We start from the raw sequence: 6,678 nt of genomic DNA on the forward strand, positions 1-6,678 counted from the left end.
GACACTGGTTCTGAAGCCAAGGTTGTGGTTCTGAGCAGCAAGGCAGCAGTGAGCCCTTATGCCGTGGATCTGAACTGGCTTATAATATCTGGCATTGATTCCTTTTACCAGAGAAGGCCTCAGATCAGATAACAAATGGTTGGTTGATCCCATCACAGTTCTGCCACTAGTGGCTCCTGTGGGGTACTTTGAATTGTTGCCATTTTACAACATGGACACTAGGTTGCTAAAATATTGATTGGGACTTACAGTGAATTCATTTTTTTCTTTTTGATTTTATGACAGATTTACTAGTAGTTCTGTTTTGCCAGTTAATGTTCTGAAAGTTACTGTCACAATGAGTTCAGGACTATGTAGTCAAGAGAAAGTTATTTCACCCTGTTGGGAAGAACAGATTTTTTTTATCTGTTTCTTAAAGAAGGCAGTCTAACAGACAAATAAACACAGAAGCTCTTGAATGTACCTAAAGGGAGTATAGGACAATACATTGAAGACTGTTCTATGGGACATTCAAGAGTTCTGTTTTCAAAAGGCAAGTAATACCAGAATAGATTAAAGAATCTTAGAGCAACCACATGTAGTTTGTTGATGGAAAGGATGCTGTAGAATCAATTTTAAAAAAAATCACAGACTTACTGTTGGCAATTACCAACTGTGAGGAGAGGCTCAGCCTAGGGAGAAAGTTTCTGAACAGAACACCAATAGCGTATGCTCTAAGATCAAGATTTGACAAATTGGACCTCATAAAATTACAAAGTTTCTGTAAGGCAAAGGACACCATCAAGAGGACAAATCGGCAACCAACAAATTGGGAAAAGATCTTCACCAATCCTACATCAGATAGAGGGCTAATATCCAATATATACAAAGAACTCAAGAAGTTAGACTCCAGAAAACCGAACAACCCTATTAAAAAATGGGGGTACAGAGTTAAACAAAGAATTCTCACCTGAAGAACTTCGGATGGCGGAGAAGCATCTTAAAAAATGCTCAACTTCATTAGTCATTAGGGAAATGCAAATCAAAACAACCCTAAGATTTCATCTTACACCAGTCAGAATGGCTAAGATTAAAAATTCAGGAGACAGCAGGTGTTGGAGTGGGTGTGGAGAAAGAGGAACACTCCTCCACTGCTGGTGGGGTTGCAAATTGGTACAACCACTCTGGAAATCAGTCTGGCGGTTCCTCCGAAAACTGGGCACCTCACTTCCAGAAGATCCTGCTATACCACTCCTGGGCATATATCCAGAGGATTCCCCACCATGTAATAAGGATACATGCTCTACTAAGTTCATAGCAGCCCTATTTATAATTGCCAGATGCTGGAAAGAACCCAGGTATCCCTCAACAGAAGAGTGGATGCAAAAAATGTGGTATATCTACACAATGGAGTACTATTCAGCCATTAGAAACAATGAATTCATGAAATTCTTAGGCAAATGGATGGAGCTAGAGAACATCATACTAAGTGAGGTAATCCAGACTCAAAAGGTGAATCATGGTATGCACTCAATAATAAGTGGTTATTAACCTAGAAAACTGGAATACACAAAACATAATCCACACATCAAATGAGATACAAGGAGAAAGGAGGAGTGGCCCCTGGTTCTGGAAAGACTCAGTGAAACAGTATTCGGCAAAACCAGAACGGGGAAGTGGGAAGGGGTGGGAGGGAGGACAGGGGAAGAGAAGGGGGCTTACAGGACTTTCGGGGAGTGGGGGTCTAGAAAAGGGGAAATCATTTGAAATGTAAATAAATTATATCGAATAATACAAAAAAGAGTTCTGTTTGCAAAAGGCAAGTAATACCATATTGGATTAAAGAATCTTAGAGCAACCACATGTAGTTTGTTGATGGAAAGGATGCTGTAGAATTAATTTTAAAAAAAATCACAGACTTACTGTTGGCAATTACCAACTGTGAGGAGAGGCTCAGCCTAGGGAGAAAGTTTCTGAACAGAACACCAATAGCGTATGCTCTGAGATCAAGATTTGACAAATTGGACCTCATAAAATTACAAAGTTTCTGTAAGGCAAAGGACACCATCAAGAGGACAAATTGGCAACCAGCAAATTGGGAAAGGATCTTCACCAGTCCTACATCAGATAGAGGGCTAATATCCAATATATATAAAGAACTCAAGAAGTTAGACTCCAGAAAACCAAATAACCCTATTAAAAAATGGGGTACAGAGTTAAACAAAGAATTCTCACCTGAAGAACTTCGGATGGCGGAGAAGCATCTTAAAAAATGCTCAACTTCATTAGTCATTAGGGAAATGCAAATCAAAACAACCCTGAGATTTCACCTTACACCAGTCAGAATGGCTAAGATTAAAAATTCAGGAGACAGCAGGTGTTGGAGAGGGTGTGGAGAAAGAGGAACACTCCTCCACTGCTGGTGGGGTTGCAAATTGGTACAACCACTCTGGAAATCAGTCTGGCGGTTCCTCAACTGGGCACCTCACTTCCAGAAGATCCTGCTATACCACTCCTGGGCATATACCCAGAGGATTCCCCACCATGTAATAAGGATACATGCTCTACTATGTTCATAGCAGCCCTATTTATAATTGCCAGATGCTGGAAAGAACTCAGGTATCCCTCAACAGAAGAGTGGATGCAAAAAAATGTGGTATATCTACACAATGGAGTACTATTCAGCCATTAGAAACAATGAATTCATGAAATTCTTAGGCAAATGGATGGAGCTAGAAAACATCATACTAAGTGAGGTAACCCAGACTCAAAAGGTAAATCATGGTATGCACTCACTAATAAGTGGTTATTAACCTAGAAAACTGGAATACCCAAAACATAATCCACACATCAAATGAGGTACAAGAAGAAAGGAAGAGTGACCCCTGTTCTGGAAAGACTCAGTGAAGCAGTATTCGGCAAAACCAGAACGGGGAAGTGGGAATGGTTGGGTGGGAGGACAGGGGGAGAGAAGGGGGCTTGTGGGACTTTTGGGGAGTAGGTGTCTAGAAAAGGGGAAATCATTTGAAATGTAAATAAAAATATATCGAATAAAAATAAGATTCTAAAAAAAATAAATAAAATAAAAAGACCTCCAGGTAAATGTGGGCAGTGCTGTGAAAGTACAGCTGTGTTCTGGGGAAGAGGAATTTCTAGGAGTTGTATGCCTCAGAGGACCTTCATTAGCGGGGAGGATGATGTCAGGAATTTTCTTTGGAGTAAATTACTGGAAGAAGGTCTTGGTCAAGGTTTCATGGGTGGGGTGTTTCAAAGGAAGTAGCTTTTCCAGTGTGATGAAGAATGTAGTGAATTTTTTGCATTGGACAAACTGGAACTTAAAGAAAATGATGACAATAAATTGGAAAGTGATTTTGCAGGCCAAGGAGATACAAGTTGAACCCTTTGGAAATAAACTCCAGAGTTTCTTTGAAGGCTGAAATAAGTATAGAATCTGGAACAATAATATTCTCTGATATTTTACCAGGAAAAGAGAATATAGAATATTTTGTTTGTGTGGACATGAATAGCTCTATTGACAACTGGGATGGATGGTTTGATGGAGTACAGCTTTGCAGTTTTACAAGTGTTGAAAATGCAATTCTCCTGCACATCAATGACATCATTCCAGATAGTGTGACACAGGAAAGGAGGCTTTCCAAACTTGTCTTTATGTCAAAAGATTCTTCTGGTCATAATAAGCCAAAGGTTACCAGAAGACCCAGGAAGTAAAAACAGATCTGAATTATTTTATACCTTAAATGCATCATGTGTTGACTCAAAACAATCTAAGTCCAAATACATTGATGAAATTTCAAAAGCCCCTGAAAACTCACTTACAGAGATGTCTTCAGACTTCTGACATTCATCACCTCTACTGCAACCTCCTTCCATGAATTACTTGTCTAATGAGAAATCAGATTTCACTCCTTACCTTTAGCTTGACAAAGATGCACATTACTAATGGCAGCATGGCTCATAGTCCACTCTCTCTATCATTGCAGTCTGTGATGGGAGACCTGAACAGCACAGCTGTCCAGGAGAGTCCACCCTTGCCCATCTCTTCTGGGAATGCACACAAGATGGAGGTTGGTTCACTGACTGATATAAAAAAGAACCTCTCATTCTATGGCGTTATCCATTGGGTTGGCCAGCCACCAGGGCTCATTGATATGCTAGCTGCATAGGAACTGGAAGCTGAATGGGCAGGCTCTACAGGTAGAACTTTCAGGGGCATCCACTATTTCACCTGTACCCTGAAGAAGGCACAGTCTGTGAAACTGAAGAGCTGCAGACCATAATCTAGGTTTGCATCCTTCCAGCCTGTTTCCAATCAGATTGAAACATATAACTTGTTAGCATTTGGGGGCTACTTAAGTAAAGTATTAGAAGAAAATACTCCACCTAAAATAGAAAAGGAAGGGTGAGAGATAATGATTGGAGAGAAGAAATGCATCCAGGGATTATACAATTCTTGTTACATAGAATCAATGCCTCAATGTTAGTCTGCTTATTTGCTTTTAGTTCTGCCTGGGAGACCATATTACCCAGAACCGCAGAGGAGAATGATGTAGAGCATTACAGTGAGACAGAATCAAGAGCTACTGAGGACAGAGACAGACTAAGAATATAGGGATATGTATGTGTCACAAAGATTATGAGACTGAGGAAAATGCTTGAAAAAGTTGAGGCTGCATTGGGATTTACCTCTGAAAAAAGGATCCTGAAGAATTTCTAAATATCTTGTTTCATGATATTTTAAGGGTTGAATCTTTGTTAAATATGAGGTCATCAGGTCAAAAAGTTCAAGACTGTAACTTTTATCAAATTTTTATAAAAAAGATAAAAAAGAGAGAGAGAAAGTTGTAGTACCCACAATTCGGCAGTTATTAGAATGGTCTTTTACCAATAGCAACCTGAAATTTGTAGAGGCACCATCATGCTTGATGTCATTCAGACACCTCAGTTTGAAAAGACTTAAAACTATTTAAAAAAATTCTTCCTTGGAATAAAATATAAGAGATTTATGTGAAAGCACTCCCAGGCAGTGCAGTTGCTGTGGAGAACTTGTGATCTACGAATGTAGAGTGCCGTGGTGACCCAGACATCTCAGCTCGGAAGATCAAGCAGCTCTGGAAAAGCTGCAGCACTCAGGTTCACATTCATCCCAGGAGGTTGAATCATATTTACCATCCAGGATCACTCCCCAAAGACTTATCTGACCGGGACTGGAGACATGGCTGCATGCGCTGTCAGAAGATGGAGTTATTTGCTGGTCTCTGCATAGAAATGAGCCACTTTGTTGCTTTTGTGAAGTATATGGCTCCTCTTTGTGACCTTTACTCCAGTTATTGAAGGTGTGCTAAATTCATTGTTAATTTTCCTATATAGTGCTAATTTCCTGTATGTTTATACTTTACTGAGTTTCTGTGCTCCTGCTGCAGTGGTCAGAACAGGCTGAAATTCCTTTCATGATGTTAGTTTTTACTTGTTCTGATTTTGAGATAAATGAGTGAATGCCATAGATTGTCCATTTTTGGTGTGTTCTTGGAGGATTAGGGTACAAAGCAAGCATCTTAGTCATAGTAACAACTACTACTGAACAGGTTTTCTGTAGGATCTCCTAAATATGGGACCAGATGCACTGGTTTCTGAAATGACTGATAAATAAATTATATATTCTTATACAAATCCACAGCCTAGAGAAAGTAAATCTGCTTAGAGACAGTACCAACATTTCCCTGAAAAAATGTGTTAGGTATTTAAAAGTCTCATATCAAATAAATTATTTTATTTAAAAAAAAGAGCCAAAGCTGATTTTGGGATGCATGCTCTAATGAAGTATCTATCTGAAATAAAGCCTTTCATAAAGAAAGGTTCAGATAAATGGAGGATGCTGTTTGTTATGGACTTTAAAAGCAGACTTTTGAACCTAGTTGTCTAGTACCTAAATCCTTTGGACACATTTCAAGTCACATCAGTGATTTTTCTTTTTCCCCCAAGGAACCTGATAGGAAATGAGGCTGAGTACTGCCTTTTTCTATCTTAATTCCCACATTGAGTTGGGCTAATATAGAGTGAGTTTTGAGACATGTTCCATGATTATAACCATGCAAACAATGCTGGCATTTGTTTTCAATTTATCGGCATTAGACACTAATTCTAGATTTTAAAATTATTATCACTTTAAGGTAAATTACATATATTTTTAAAATTCACACATAGTAAGAATGTAGTGACTGCAAATTTATTTTTGCTAAATATTGAGTAAATATCAAAATTTACAAGTAGTACCTATTATAAAAATTACAGTTTATATTAAAACTGTTCTAGAATGTGACATAATTTTCCAGTGTTAGAGAAACTTAATGATTAGTTTCATTCTAAACAACGTACATGGCCATTTTTAATATAGATTTTCAGGGAGGAAACAGTGTAAACTTTAATATACTTGAAATTTCTGAGATATCTTGTTGAACAAAACAGTAAACTAAACAAGTAACATATTTGAAGTCAAACCTGCAGGCTCTCTAAAGTGAACATTTTGATTAAGAAATTAAATTTTAAGTGCTGCTTGAAGAATATTTTATAAAACTATTATAAAATATCCATTGATTCTAAGAGCTTATGTTTTCATTTAAGATGCTTTGTTTTCACTATAAAACTTAAAACTATTTTTGGATTTCATCAAATTAATTGCTG

The 6,678-nt window shown here is 38.1% G+C and overlaps 1 pseudogene; it reads left to right on the forward strand.

Moving 5' to 3' along the window:
• Nucleotides 1–337: 337 nt before the first annotated feature.
• LOC127697762 (ubiquitin carboxyl-terminal hydrolase CYLD-like) lies at nucleotides 338–5,331 on the forward strand (annotated as a pseudogene).
• The last annotated feature ends 1,347 nt before the right edge of the window (nucleotides 5,332–6,678 follow it).

This window comes from Apodemus sylvaticus, chromosome 12, assembly GCF_947179515.1.
Source record: "Apodemus sylvaticus chromosome 12, mApoSyl1.1, whole genome shotgun sequence".
Classification (NCBI taxonomy): Eukaryota; Metazoa; Chordata; class Mammalia; order Rodentia; family Muridae; genus Apodemus; species Apodemus sylvaticus.